Genomic DNA, 15,840 nt, shown 5'->3' on the forward strand with positions numbered 1-15,840 from the left:
GGGAAAGAGAGGAAGGAGGGGAGGAGGTCAGAAGGGACAGGACTAGGGAGAAGGGAAGGAGTCACTAGAGAAAGAAAAGAGAGGAGGGTGGTCAGAGGGGAGAGAGGGGAAGAGGAAGGAGGGAGAGGGTCAGAGAGAAAGAGGTCAGAAAGGGGAGGTCGAGGAAGGGAGTCACTTGAGAAAGAAAGAGGAGAGGAAAGAGGGGTCAAAGAGTAGAAGAGGAAAGAGAGAGGAAATCAATGGAGAGAGAAATGGGAGAGAGGAGGAGACAAGGTAGAAGGTCCCTGAAGAGAGAAAAGAAGGGGGGAAGGAAGAAGTGGGAGTTAGGGGACCAGGGAGTAAGAGAACAAGTGAGGGGAGGGGGAGGGGGAGGAGAAAAGGGAGCGAGCAGGGAGGCAGTCAGAGGACCTGGACGGAGAGGAGGGGCTCTTAGTGGAGTTAGTAGGGAAGGGGTTAGAACACAAAGGAGGGGAGGAGAGAGCAAATCAGAGGGGAACAAGTCACAGGACCAGGGGAGGACAAGAGGGGGTCAAACGGGAGGGAAAGGGTCAGAGAGAAAGAAGGGTCAGGCAGAAGTCAGACTAAATGGCTTCAGAGGGTCCCCTTCAGCTCTGACATTCCATTCACCCCTTTTTCGTTCCTTATTTTATTTTATCATCTAAGCCCAGGCCTGATCCAGAGCCTGTCAGAGCTCCCAAGTTATGACATGTTCACCATAAAAGAGCCTCAATCAATATTAGGCCATAGAATATAGTTACAAGGAGCCAGACAAATCAGAGGTAGGCTCCCCACCTCCCGCCCCCACTGCCACTTAAACCCATTCAGCAACCCCCACAAATGACCTCTCCCTTCCCTTCCCAAGCTGCTTCTCTCCTCCTCCTCCCCACAACTTCTCCACTGGTCCCCTCCTCCACTGACTCCTCTCTCTTCCATTCTCCAGGGACCCAACCCAGATTTAGAATCATACAAGTTTAGAGAAGCTGAAAGAGATCTTAGAAACCATGCAGTTCAGTCCTCCTCAGTTTACAGAGGAGGAAACTGAGGTCCAGATAAAGGGCATAATTAGTCTGAGGTTAGTCAACAGGAAGCCAGGTCTGGCACCCAGGCATTTTTGGTTTATGGGCAGACTTCTAATACCGTAGGCTGAGTGGACCCCTGACTGAGGTGGCAAGACCCAGACTGGTGTCACGTGGTATAGGCTGAGATCTTTATCTTTGGAGAGGATACCCACAATGGTGAGATGACTAAACTGGCCAAGAATGGCAGAGGGCACTCTGCTGGGAGCTAGAGATACAAAGACAAAAACAAAACTGTCCCTGCCTTCAAGGAGCTTCAATGTCCTGGGGGATGACACAAAATGAACACAAGTAGGTAAATACAGAGCATAAACAAGTGATACAAAGTTGTTTTAAGAGGAAGGGAACTCTAACAATGGCAGAGGGGGTAGGTGGTAGTGCAGTAGAGGATAAAGAAACTGGCCTCATAGCCCAGAAGAACAGGGTTCAAATCCTGCCTCTCACACATATTAACTGTGAGACCCTGGACAAGTCATCTAACTTAGCTAGACTAGTGGTGTCAACTCAAATAGAAATGGGGCCACTCAAGAGTATATAATAGCACTGTGGGCCACATATTGACTCAGAAAACTACATATTAACATTATGTCTTTTGTTGTTGTTGTTGTTGTTGTTGCTAAATATCTCCCAGTTACAGTTTAATGATTTTCTGGCCTCATTCAGAAGGGATTGTTGCACCTGCAGACCCTGTGTTGACCCCACCCCCCATATGTAGGTATGTGTGAAACACATAGGAAGCAAAGGAGATGGCAAGGGATGCTGTGTTAAGTGCATAAAGCAAGGGCCCCAGTCAAATACACTGGGAAACAGGCAGCTGGGAGGAGGGATGTCACCTGGGAAGGCTTCCTTTGGAGGTGACTCAAATGCTAGACTTTAAAGGGGAAGAAGACCTCTGAGGCCAGAAGGGACATTAAAGGCCAGGAAGTCCCCTGGAGGGACAGGTCTGCTGAGCATGTTCTGAGGCTTTTGGGCGTGCTGGAAAAGAGGAGGGAGGATGCAGGGGAGCAGGAGGAGATAAGACTGCAAAAGGAAGTTGGGGCCAGCCCAGAGGCCTGGCATGCTTGGCTCAAGAGTCTGTGGGCAGTGCATGCCTGTGCCTGAAAGCTTTGTGTGCCAGGCAGAAATGATGCAAACCTCTGAACAGCTCAGCCTCAGCATTCACCTGGCAACCAGCCCCTCCCTTGGGAGCACTGGGTTCGCTTACTTGTTACTTCCTTCAGTGCAAGGTCCATCAAAAGGAACAGCAAAGCAGGAACTGAGGACCAGAGGCAGCCTGATAGGGAGAAGAAACAGCCCTGGAGGTGGGGGCAGGAGACCTGGGTTCTAGTTCTAGTCCTAAAACAAATTGCTTCGTGACTGCAGGCAGGTCCTGTTCTTAGCCTCAATTTCTCCCTCTGTCAAATAGTCCTGACAAAAAGTAAGCACTTTATCAATACTTTAGCTATCCTGGACTTCAGCACTAGTTGGGTTGGTTACCTTGGGCAAGTCACTTCCCCTTCTCAGAGTCTCAGTTTCCCTATTTGTAAAATGAGGCTGCCCTGCTCCCTGGGTTATTGTGAAGAGGGCAGTTGATAAATTGTGAAGCATTATACAAATGGGAGTAATTGTAATCCCTGCCCTGTGCTTTTCAGGGATGTTTTATTGATGGAGGGCAGATGGAGAAGACTTTCTTTTCTGCATTACCAAAGAATTTCTCACCTAGTGGCCCAACCTACTGGTAATGAGGCTTTTCTTTCTTCCCTTAGAATGTGAGCTCCTTGTATCTTCAGGGTCAGACCAGAATCCTTCTTGCCTTGGCAGTACTTTCCAGAGGTGGCTTTCTGCTGGCAGATCTTTTAAGAGTCTCAGTGTCTCCATTTGTCAAACGAAGGGGATTAGACCCAGTGACATCTGAGGACCTTTGCCGTTCTATTGTGCCATGATTCTATGCTCCAAGTCAAGATGAAGATGGCCTAGGGTTCAAACAATGCCAGTTGGCCATAGCAAAGGACGTGGAAGAATGCTCTTCTAATGACTCTTCTTCAGCTGGCAGTCAAGCAGTTAATGGCTGGTGGGCACAGGCCTGGGCACCCCACCCCCTGGTTCACAGCAGCATCTCCATTCTCCAGATGAGGTTCTGCCCTTCCAAGGTGCCAGCTGGAACCAACCCAGCTTAGCCAGAGCTTCTTCTGCCCAAGGTGAGGTTGTCGCCGCCATGGAAAGAGGCCCCTCAATACAGAAAGGGGAGAGCATGTGCCCACGGAGACATGCACCAGGGCCTGTATCATAGCCTCAGGATCTCAGCCACTCTGGGGTACTCACCCTGATGAGTTCTAGGTTGCAGATTATGTCTGCAAAATAGAGATAGTGACTCACCTAAGGTCACACAGTAAGTAGCAGATCTGAGATTCAAACCCAGGTGTTCTGATTCCAGGTTCCAGGTTCTTTCTGTTACACCTTCACCATGACAGGACAGGGTTGGATTAGACTAAGGACCCATCCAGCTATACAAGTATGTGCTGGAGGAGACAGTGTGGTGGAGTGGAGCACATTCTTTCTTTGCAAATTCCACTGTAGTCCGCCTCCTAAGATCCCACCGCTAAGCTGCTGGTCCTGCTCTCTGGGTCCAAGGGGAGCAAGTCACATGACAACCCTTCAGATTCTTGAAGACAACCATCCTTTCACCCTTGAGAGTCTTCTGGCTTCTTTAACTCATGACCCTATCATATAGATTCAAGGCAAGCCTTTCCCACCCAGGCTGCTCTTGTACTGTTCTGAACTGGGAGGAAGAAGGCAGCAGTGTGGCCTAATGATCAGCTTAGGTTTTACAGAGCCGATGATACTCGGACTGAATCTTGAAGGACTTGCCTTCTCAAGAAGGCTGTGGTCTCCTCTGGGAGGGGACCTGACTCTTCTCTTATGTTTCTTACAAAGTGGATCTCATAGGAGACACATGATAAACACTTTTTCTTAATGGAGGCATATTAAAATATTCATTGAAGGCAAAGTTTTTTCATTGCAATCCTTGAGGCTGGACTTGTTTTTGCCTTTCTTTGCACCTCCAACACTTAGAAAACTGTCTGACACATAGTAGGCACTTACTGAATGCTTGTTTACTGATTAGCAATCCAATTAGAACTGTTTTAAGCTCCTACTATATTCAAGGGACTGAGTTAGATACAAGGATCAACACAAAATACTCCCTGTCCTTAAGTCCACTGGGGATACCTACTGCTTGATTTGAGTGTTCTGAAATTCTCAGGGGACTGAACACCCAAGAATCCTTAGTATTAGCAGGGTGACTCCCTAGCCTAGGGTTCTCTGTCCCTGCTAGAATCCTTTGAGGTACAGTAGTTTGGGGATGGTCCAAGGTCTATGTTGGACGATAGTGAAACTCAGACTAAGGAAGAGATCTTGGCTTGTAGACCTCTGAGGACCCACTGGGCTTAACAGCCTCTAGCCCACAGATCAGACAGGCACCTGAAATTTTGTAGAGGCCCTGCCTGGGGAATGTCTACCATCCACTATCATCAGGCTCCAAGGAGGAGGAGGGTCCTCAATAGATCCTAACCCTGGAGGGTAGTGCCTGGAAATCCTCAGATTACAGCACCAAACATGAGAGTTGTCACTGGGAGGTAATAATGAAGGTGAGAGGGTATGGGCTCCGCCCCCGCCCTGTGCTGGCACGTTGGGCAACTGTGGGCAAGGACTCAGACTCCTAATATACTCTTGCTTTCCTGCAGCCTGCCCAGCTGGTGCTCTGGCAGACAAAGCCTCCCAGAATCTCTGTTAATGGGGGTGAGGAGGTGGGGGAAAGGAGAGACAAGCTGGACCATACTGCTTGGACATCCCCATCTCTGTCAAATACCCAGCCATCTTCCTAGTCCCTAAGCCTGGTTTCATCCTATCAGTGACAAAATCCTGTGATCTCCTCCTTTCCAATGTTGTTCTCCCACTTCTCTTCCCGTGGACTTGTTCCCTACCTTTCTCGTTAAGAGTGTCTTTAGACATAATCTAGTCCAGTTCTTCTTAAAGTGTAGTTCGGGGACTCCTGAGGGTTCCCAAGACCTTTTAAGGCAGGATCTGCAAGGTCAAAACTATTTTCATAACAATACTAAGACATTTATGTTTCTTAATACCTAATATCAATCAACATGATCCACATAAACAAAAGTTCTTTGAGAGGGTCCTCAATAATTTTTAAGAGTGTAAAGGGTTCTTGAAAACAAAAAGTTTGAGGACTGCTGATTTAGTCCATTTTCTACCCCTGACTTTTCCATGTGTATGAAACAGGCAGAGGGGACATTAATTGCCCAGAATCTCATAGATGCTAAATGGGTGACCTTGAACTTGAGACTAGATTCTCTAACTCTCAAATCCAGCTCTTTCCACTATCCCCCCCATCCCAATCCCCACCCCCACCTCCATCTGTGGCTCTTCTCAGGCTCCAAGGAGGAGGAAGAGAGCAGAGATGGCTTATGCTATGTTTCCGTCTTTTATTTGCCTGTTTCCTCCATGGCCTGCCAAGCAGGGGGGGTTTCTAGGCTCCCCATTGTGGGAGTGCCTTCCCTCCCCCAGTTCAAGGGGTCTAAAGGGCAGTCATAGAATCATTGATAGGGAGCTGGAAGGGACCCAAGAGGCCAGCTTGCCCAACACTTTGATTTTAAGGTAAAGAAACTGAATAGCAAGAAAAATTGAGTTGCCCAAGGCCACACAGGTTGTAAGTGGCAAAATCTAGATTCAAACCCAAGGCCTCTGACTCCAAACCCAGTACTCTTTACCACTTCTCAGAATGAATCATTCTCACAGAATCACAGAACTTGACAGCTGGAAGAGAATTTGGAGGACATTTCATCCAGCCCAAATCTGAGCATCCTCTCTGCAGCCTACCAAACAAGAGATTAACCCGTCTGTGACATCAGCTCCCCAGCCCTCCTCAGGCCCCACCACCATACCAGCCCCTCACCTTTGCACGCCAGCAGCTGAAGGCTTCAGCAAGGCACAGGTGTCCCCTGATCGAAGCAGCTGCTTATGGGTTGACAGGGGTAGGGGAAAAGGAGGGGAACAGATAAAGGGAGGAAGAGGCACTGCTATGGGGAGGAAGGGCAGGATATTCTTCAGTCACTGGGGATCCTACACCAGGAAATCCTGCCCTAATATTTATCCTTATCTAAGCCCTTTGCCTCTATGTGGTGGAAAGCACACTGGGATGGGAGTCAGGAGAACTGGGTTAGAGTGTTGGCCCATTCAGTAACTTTGCTATAGGACCTTGGACAAGTCCCTCTTTTTTCTAAAATTTTCCATCTGTAAAATGAGGAGGTTAGATGAGGTAATCTTTCAATTCTCTTCCAGCTTAGAAAGTCTAGGTTCTGCTTTCTAAGAGCCTGCCCTACTCTGACTTTCTATGTAGTTGAGACCTTCCCAGCTCTGCTATCCTGTGTTCTAAAGGCCTTCCCAGCTCTGATAAAGGGTCTAGATTTAAAAGGAACCTTTGAGGTCATCAGATCCACCCCTCTCATTTTACAAATGAGGAACCTGAAGCTCATAAGAGGGAAGTGATTTGCCCCAGGGACACACAGCTAGTCATTATCTAAGGTAAGATTTGAACTCAGGTGTTCCTGACTCCAAGACTTGCTCTCCAGCCACTAAACTAGCCTTGGTCCCACTTCTCTGCCTCATGTTCCGTGTTCCCGTGGCTGTTGTGGCTCTCACAGTCTATGTTCTAAGGGCCCTTTCTGTTCTGGTGTTTTATAAATCTATAAAGCTTGGGGCTCATGCTTACTCTTTATTTTTGTTTTTTTACTTTTTCCTGGGAATAGGAACCCAAATCCTATAGAAAAAAGAAAGCCTTGGGTGACCAGCTGTTTGTCATCTTCACTGGGACAACAGAAAGTTGGCTAAAGCTGCAAGAGATACTTAGGTCAGATGTGTGAAGGAATTTCCGGACCAGAATGGGTGACGGGGAACTTTTATTAGTATTAGCTCCTACCGAGAAGTCTGGGAGTAGGTGGGACGGATTTCTTGGATTTCAAAAGGTACAGAAGAAATAAAAGGTGTGTGTGTGGGGGGGTGGGGTGTGTGTGTGTGTGTGTGAATAGAATTGTATAGTAAGAAGGTAAACTCATATGAAGAAATCTAGGAAGCATGGTAAAGAGCTTTTGGGTGAAGATCATTGGAAGGAGAACGAGGACGATATTGTCATGGAATCAGGAGGAGTTAGAGAAATAGAAGCCTGGGCATGAGGTACTACTAGTCAGACAATTGACATTTATTAAGCACTTGGAATGTGCCAGGCACTGTGCTAAACATTAGGGATACAAAAAGGCAAAAACAAACAAACAACCCAGTCCCTACTCACAAGGAGCTCACAGTCTAATGGGGGAGACAATAGGCAAACAAACACTTGGGTACAAATATGCTACGTAATGGATAAACTGGAAATAATCAATAGAAGGAAGGCACTAGATTTAAGAGGGACCATCAGGAAAGGTTTCTTGTAGAAGGTAGGATTTTAGCTGACACTTGAGAAAGCAGCCAGGGAAGCCAGAAGATGGAGATGAGGAGGAATAACATTCCAGGCATGGGGGACAGTCAGTGAAAATGCCTGGAATCAGGAGCTGGAGTGTCTTGCTCAAGCAACAGCCGGGAGGCCAGTCAGGGTCACTGGATCACAGGGTACTTAGGTCTGACCACGTCACTCAATAAACTCCAGTGGTTCCCTGTTATTTCTAGGCCCCAATACACATTCTTCTAGTTGGCATTTAAAGCCCTTTACCACCTACCTTTCCAGGCTTATTGTACATTTCCCCGTTCATGTACTCTATGGTTTAGCCAAAGTACAGTAGACTTCTTCAAATTCCTTATACACAACACTCCATCTCCTGTTTCCAAGTTTTTACACAAAATGTCTCTCATATCTTTTTTTTTTTTAGGGGAAAACTGACTTTAAGAAATTATAATCATTCTCTTTTCTTTTTGTACATTTTTTGTGTTTTGTGCCATCAATGAAATAATGTATTTGTTGTTCAAGCCACACAGTTTCCCAAATCATCCAGTATTATTTCCACCACAATGTGCTATCTCTTGAACTCCTCTGAGCCTCAGTTTCCCATCTGGAATTAGGAAGTAATATACTAAGAAAATACACTATCACTGAACATAAAGAATTGCTTCGAGCAAATTGCTTACAGCACTATTTCCCCTCTCCCTCCCTCCCTTCCCCCCTCCCCAAAATGGCAGGCAATCTGATATAGGCTGTATGTGTACAGTCATATTAAACATATTTCTACATTAGTCATATTGTGAAAGAAGAATCAGAGCAAAAAGGGAAAAACACATGAAAGAAAAAAAATAAGAAAATAGTATGTTTCAATCTGCATTCAGACTCCATAGTTCTTTCTCTGGATGTGGATAGCATTTTCCACCATGAGTCTTTCGGAATTATCTTAGGTCATTGTATTGCTAAGAAGATCTAAGTCTATCAAAGCTGGTCATTGAACAATGTTGTTGTTACTGTGTACAATATTCTCCTGGTTCTTCTTGCTTCACTTGCATCAGTTCATGTAAGTCTTTCCAGGTTTTTCTGAAGTCAGCCTGCTCATCATTTCTTACAGCACAATAGTATTCCATTACATTCATATACCACAAGTTGTTCAGTCATTTCCCAATTGATGGGCATTCCCTCAATGTCCAATTCTTTGCCACCACAAAAAGAGCTGCTATAAATATTTTTGTTCATATGGGTCCTTTCCCCTTTTTTATGATCTCCTTGGGATATAGGATGTCTCTCATATCGCAGATACAGTCCTTCATTGCTGCTTCTTAGAATCCTCAATTTCCTTCAAAAGTCAGCACAAATACCACCTTCTACATGTGGCCTTTTCTTTTAAATTTTTTATTAAGATCTTTTGTTTCTACATTCTTCTTTCCAGAGGGCTGTCCCTTATGCCAAAAAATTAAAAAGAGGGGAAAACAGCAAAACTTAACCATGCATCAACCAAGTGTGACAGTATATACAGTATTCCATACCCATAATTACCCACCTCAGCAAAGAAGGAGAGAGGAACATTTTCTCATTTCTTTCTGGCAGGGGCAGACAGGGGGAAGCTTGGTTGATATAATTACAGAATTCAGTTTTTTCTTATAGTTCTTTCAATGTACATTGTTGTAGTGTATATTGTTTTCTTAGTTCTGCTTAATTCATTTTGCATCAGTTCCTTATAAGCCTTCCTATACTATTGGAATTCTTCATATTTATTGTTTCTTGTGCAGTGGTATTCATTTATATCCATGTATCATAATTTATCTAGATGCCCATTTATTAGTGGGCATCTGCTTTGTTTCCTGTACTTTACTATCACAAAAAATGCTGCTAGGATTATTTTGGTATATGGGTCCTTTCTTCCTGTCTTTGACCCTCTTGCCTAGTAATGTGATTTCTGGGTCAAAGAGTATGGATCTTTTAATCACCTTTTTAAGCATAATTCCAAATTGCTTTCCAGAATGGCTGAATCAATTCACATTTCCACCAACAATTTATTAGTGAGCCTATTTTTCCACAGCCCCTCCAACATTGACAATTCCCATCTTTTGTCATCTTTCCCATTTTGCTGGATGTGAAGTGAAACCCATGAGGCCTTTTCTGATTCCCCCCAATGGCTAGTGCCTCCTCCCACAAGTTTTTGCACATATTTTGTAAATACTTATATATGCACATTCTATCTTTCTTGATGGGATGTAGGCTCCTTGAAGGCCAAGGATGTTTCATTTTTATCTTTGTATCCTACAGTGCCTGGTACACAGCAGGGACTTAATAAATACATGTTGAAGCATGGCCCCAAAGAAGGGATGTAAGAAGACACCACTACCCCACTTCTTTGCAGAGGTGGGAAGTACGTAGGTGTTATACATTGCTTATATTTTCAGATATTTTTGATGCATTGATTAGGTTTTGCTGATTTTTCCCTCTTTTTTGTTATTTGGGATGACTCTCTGGGAGGAAAGGATATTGAGACAAATTTTGGAGCTATAAAAAAAAAATATTTCATTTGAAAAGGCAAAAGCCTTTTATAACTTGGTTTCTCCTACCTTTCCAGTCTTCTTAAACCTTACTCCTCACCAGATACTCTGTAATGCAATAATTCTGGCCTCCTTGCTGTTCCTCACACAAGACACCCAGTCTCCTCTGACATTGGACAGTTTTTTTTCATTGGGTGTCCTCCATGCCTGCAATTCTCTCCCTCATCTTCATCTCCTGGCTTCCTTGGCTTCCTTGAAATCTCACTTAAAGTCCCACCTTCTGCAAGAAGCCTTTCCTCATCTCCCTTATGCTAGTGTCTCCTCTCTGTTGATTATTTCCAACTTATCTTGTCTCTATCTTGTTTGTACACTTGCTTGTTTGCTGTTTCCCCCATTAGACTGTGAGCTCCTGGAGAGCAGAGACTGTTTTTTTTGCTTTTTTTTTTTTTTTTTGTATCCTCAGAGTTTAGCACAGTACCTAGCCCATAGTATTTGCTTAACAAATGCTTGTTGACTGGGGGGACTTCAAATATATGGATAACAATTGGAACTGTCAAAAAAAAAAAGCAGGTCCTTGGCTTAATCACTCTATCATTTAAAAAATGTGGAAAAAGTGATGAGAAGAACTGTTATTTTCTGGACCTTATTCTCATCCACAAAGAGGGCTGACTGCTGGGAACCAGAGGACAGTAATCACTTCATTTCAGAATTTATGATCAAGAATGAAGGGAAAGCTAGTGTAATATATACTCAATTTTGGGAGAATATATTTCAAAGCATTCAAAAGCACCAGTAGTATTTGACAAGTTAAAACTCTACTCTAAAGGAAAAATCAGAGGAATGGGAAAGTGTCAATAATGAAATTCTGAAAATGCAAAAGAAACAATTCCAATGAAGAAGAAAAAAGGGAGTTACCTAAAGAGACCAATGTGGACGCACAGGCAACTCATGAACAAATTAGATTTTAAAACAGACATATCCAGAAGAAGGGTGATTATAGAAATGTGGTATAATCCTGTAAGACTGACATCAGACTGAGTCGAAACAGACCATCGTTGTTGTTTTTAGATATGTTGGGAGAGTTCAAAGACAGCTAGGAATACATAGAGAGGGGGGAGAATAATGGACAGCAAGAAAAAACTGTTATGTGTTCATGTGTTGTGTTATTTGTTTTCTTTGTTCAGGAGAATGAGTTTTTGAACTGGGAAGAACGTTTAAAAAAAAGTTAATAAGGAATTGAAACTCTAAGATAACTACGGAGCTGGTAGGAAAGCACAACAGCAGCTCTCAATGTGTTCAAGTAACCGAACCCAGAAGGATTACATTCCAAGGTGCTCAAAGAACTGGCAGATGTGATTCCCAAGCCTTTTTTTTTTTTGGAGGCAAATGGGGTTAAGTGACTTGTCCAGGGTCACACAACTAGTATATGTCTGAGGTCAAATTTGAACTCAAGTCCTCCTGATTCCAGAGCTGGTGCTCTATCCACTGCTGAGTCTTTTGAAATGCATCACAGGTGTGTTGTTGTTGAATCATTTCAGTTGTGCCCAACTTTTCACAACCCCATTTGAGGTTTTCTTGGCAAAGATACTAGAGTAATTTGACATTTCTTTCTCCAGCTCATTTCATCGATGAGGAAACTGAGGCAAACAGGGTTAAGTGACTTGCCCAAGGTCACATAACTAATAAGTGTCTGAGACTGGAATTGAGTCTTCCTGACTTCAGGCCATACTGTCCTGATCTCTCTCCCCCCACAAAAAAAAAAGGTAGAAAGTCGAGAGTATAAATTATAGCCCAGTGGACTTTGCTGTGATTTTTGGTTGTTTGGTTAGTGAACATTTAGAAAAGGAAGTGATCACCATTAGCTTAAGAGCAGGTCATTCCAGCCTGATCTAATTTCCTTCTTAAACAGGGTTACTGGACTAGTAGATCAGAGGAATTCTAAATATATACATACAAACATATACATACTTAGACACACATATATGCATTACACACATCCATACATATCATACCTAGATTTCAGTGAAGCATTTCAGTCTCCTCTTTGGGGGAAAATATAACTTAGAGGATTATACAGTTAAGTGGATTCAGAAATGACCAAAAGAATCATAATTCCTGACCCCATGTCACCTTGGAAGGAAATTCCTCATGGATCTTACCTCAGTTTTTTCTTATTCAACTTCATAAAAACAAACAAACAAAAAAACAACCCAGTGATTTGAAGCTACAAATGTTACATCTGCAGACAACTGGATGCTAGGAGAGGTAGCTAACATGTAGAATGACAGTGTGAGGATCCAAACATTTATTGAATTTGAATCTTGACAGGGTAGAACAGTGGGCCAAACTTAATAAGAAATTATGTGGGAATAAGTGTAAAGCCCTACACTTGGGTTCTCAAAATCAGCTCCAGAAATTCAAGATGGGAAAGGCAGGGTTAGACAATAGTTTGTATGGAAAAAAAGAAAGGCCTTGTAGGTTGTAGTTGACTGCAAGTTCAATATTTGTCAAACATGAGGCTTAGCAGTTCCAAAAGCTAACATGATATAAGCCCTCATTAATAGAAAGTGTTCAGTACACAGGTGATGAGAGTCCTGCTGTGCTCAGCCTTGGCCATTTAAAAAAATATTTTATTTTTTCCCCAGTTACATGTAAAGACAATTTTTAACATTTTTTTATGGTTCTGCTCTAATTCTTTATTTGGAACTTCCCCTTTATTTTCTTTTTCTCTTAATAGTATTTTATTTTTTCTCCCAATTACATGTAAAGATAGTTTTCAACATTCATTTTTGTAAGATTTTGAGTTCCAATTTTTTTCCCTCCCTTCCCTCCCCCTCCCCTTCCCCAAGACAGCAAGCAATTTGATATAGGTTATACATGTCTAATCATGCAAAACATATTGCCATATTAGTCATGTTGTGAAAGAATATACAGACCCAAATGGGGAAAAACACAAAAAAATAGTAGTGAAAAAATTGTATGCTTTGATCTGCATTCAGGCTCCATAAGTTCTTTCTTTGGAGGTAGATAGCACTTTTCATGAGTCTTTTGGAATTATCTTGAATCACTGTATTGCTGAGAATAGCTAAGTCTTTCACAGCTGATCATCACTATACAGTATTGCTACTACTGTGTACGATGTTTTCCTGGTTCTGCTCACTTCATTTTGCATCAGTTCATATATCTTACCAAGTTTTTCTGAAATCAGCCTGCTAGTCATCTTTTATAGTATAGTAATATTCCATTACAATCATATACCACAACTTGTTCAGCCATTCCCAAATTGCTATAAATTTATTTTTGTACAGACCTAGCAGTTATATTGCTGGATCAAAGGGTATGCCTAATTTTATGGCTTTGGGCATAGTTCCAGATTGCTCTCTAGAATGGTTGGATCAGTTCACAACTCCATTAGTGTCCCAAGTTTCTCACATCCCCTCAAACATTTATTTTCCTTTTCTGTCACATTAGCTAATCTGATAGGTATGAGGTGGTACTTCAGAGTTGTTTTAATTTGCATTTCTCTAATCAATAGTCATTTACAGCATTTTTTTATGATTATAGCTTTGATTTCTTCATCTAAAAACTGCCTGCTCATATCTTTTGACTGTTTATCAATTGGGGAGTGAGTTATATTCTCATAAATTTGAATCAGTTCTCTATGTATTTGAGAAATGAGGCCTTTATCAGAGACGCTTGCTGCAAAGATTGTTTTTGCTTTCTGCTTGCCTTCTAATCTTGGTTCCACGGGTTTTGTTTATGCATGGGCGTCGTGTTTTAGGAAGAACAAACTGAAGGCCAACCAGGTTGGGGAGAGGACTGGAGATCACGGGGTACAAGGAATTGGGGATATTTAAGCCTTGGAGATGTGACTGCCTAGGTAAACATGGTATAGTGGTATGAGAAGGCCTGTCATTCCTCTGCTCAAAAACTTTCAGTGACTCTCTATTATATCCCAAGTTCAAGTTCTATGTATATGTGTAACATTCAAGGCCCTCTACGATCAAGTGATATTCTATCTTTAAAATATATGTGTATAATATATATATATATATTATTGGTTATCTTTTAACATTATCTACATTTCCTAATGTATTCTTCTTTTAGAGAGCTATCCCTTATAAAAATAATAAAAAAAAAAAAATAACCAACCAGTTCAACAAAACCAGGAACTACTAGAAGAGGCCCAGTGGAGTGGGTCAAAAAACTTTACACTAAGAAGACCTGGATTCAGTTCCCATCTGTGACACATACTGGCTGTGTGATCCTGGACAAGTCACTTCACCTGTAGGCAAGTAAAGGCAGCCTTGCACAGGCAGAAGCAGTTCCCTCATCCAGGAATTTTCTGTATCACAGAAATCACAAGTCCAGTGTCTACTCCCATTAGCAAAACCAACACGTGGAAAAGAAAAATCTGAAATCATATGCAATGCTACATACCCTCTGAAAAACGGGGCTCCATTACCTCTCTCCTTATGGCTTTTTATTCCCCTCCACCCTCCAAACAAAGGAGACACTCTGCCCCCTTTGATGTGCCCTGACATCTTCCTACTTCAAGTCTTTCTGTGGGCTGCTCCTTATTCCTGGAATACCACCTTCCAAAACTCAACTCAAATACCACTTTCTCCAGGCAGCTTTCCCCAAGTTACTCTCTGAATTATCACCTCCACACCTTTGCAAAGGTTCTCTACCTGGAACACATCCCCTATTTACCTTCCCTCATTTAGAATCCCATTTGTCAAGGATGACCCTGGGGCCACCATCTCCATGCTGCTTTCTTTGATCCCCTTAAGGGTTAGCATCCTTTGCCTTCAGTGCTTTGTATTGACTTACCTGCATGGCCCTCCAGAGTAGAAAGTAAGTTTCAAGAAGGAAAGTGTTTTTGTCCTCGTACCCTCAGCACTTGGCACACCATAGACAAGGAATTGGTCCCTTGTCTGATGACAACTTTCTCCCCAGATCTCACACAGGATGATACCATGATCCCCATACGTGCATATCTTGTAATACTGTGTCTTATCTATCTTGCTTCCTGCCTCTTCGAAGGCTGGGTGCTCCACAAGGGCAGGCATTGGTATCATTTCCTGCTACCCCCAGAGCAGAGTGTGTTCCACAAAATAGGTTTTCATGTTTTTCTAATTCAACTTACAGAATTTATTTTCTCTAACACTCTTGCCTTTGATGGAAGCATCAAACCACTTTTTTTGGGCGGGGGGAGACACTGAATACACCTGCCTGATATTATCTTTTTGTATGTGTTGGAATCTTGAAGGAAAACCATCTTTGCTCTCTACCACCAGCTACCAGGGCCTTCCAAGCAGACTCAGGAGAGTGAGGGCAGACCCACAGCTCCCTCCCTCCTCTTTGTTCACCTTGTTTTCTTTTCCATCAAATCCAAACTGTATTCATGTCCAAACCAAATATCACTTGTTGGAAAAACTCAGTACTTCACTAAGCAGAACTAACACCATTTGGTTGAATATGCAAGCTTGAGAAACTTTTTATTAAAAGAGGAAATAAAAGTGAACTGTGTCTTGGTGTGTGGGATGAAGGTAGATTGCATGTACCTGGCAGACTGGGAAAATGATCCAGAGAAGCAGATCTTAAGGATGAGGACAGAGTAAAGAGATCAAGGGGGCGTATTTTTGAGAATGTCTAATAACCTTTCTTCCTCTCCCAGCTCCTGCAAGTCAAGGATCTGGGTCCTATGGTCTATCAGAAACTCTCAAAGAAACTCTGAGCCAGAAGGAACATTAGACCATAATGT

The sequence above is a fragment of the Vombatus ursinus genome, unplaced genomic scaffold (assembly GCF_900497805.2).
Source record: "Vombatus ursinus unplaced genomic scaffold, bare-nosed wombat genome assembly UNPS02009918.1, whole genome shotgun sequence".
Classification (NCBI taxonomy): domain Eukaryota; kingdom Metazoa; phylum Chordata; class Mammalia; order Diprotodontia; family Vombatidae; genus Vombatus; species Vombatus ursinus.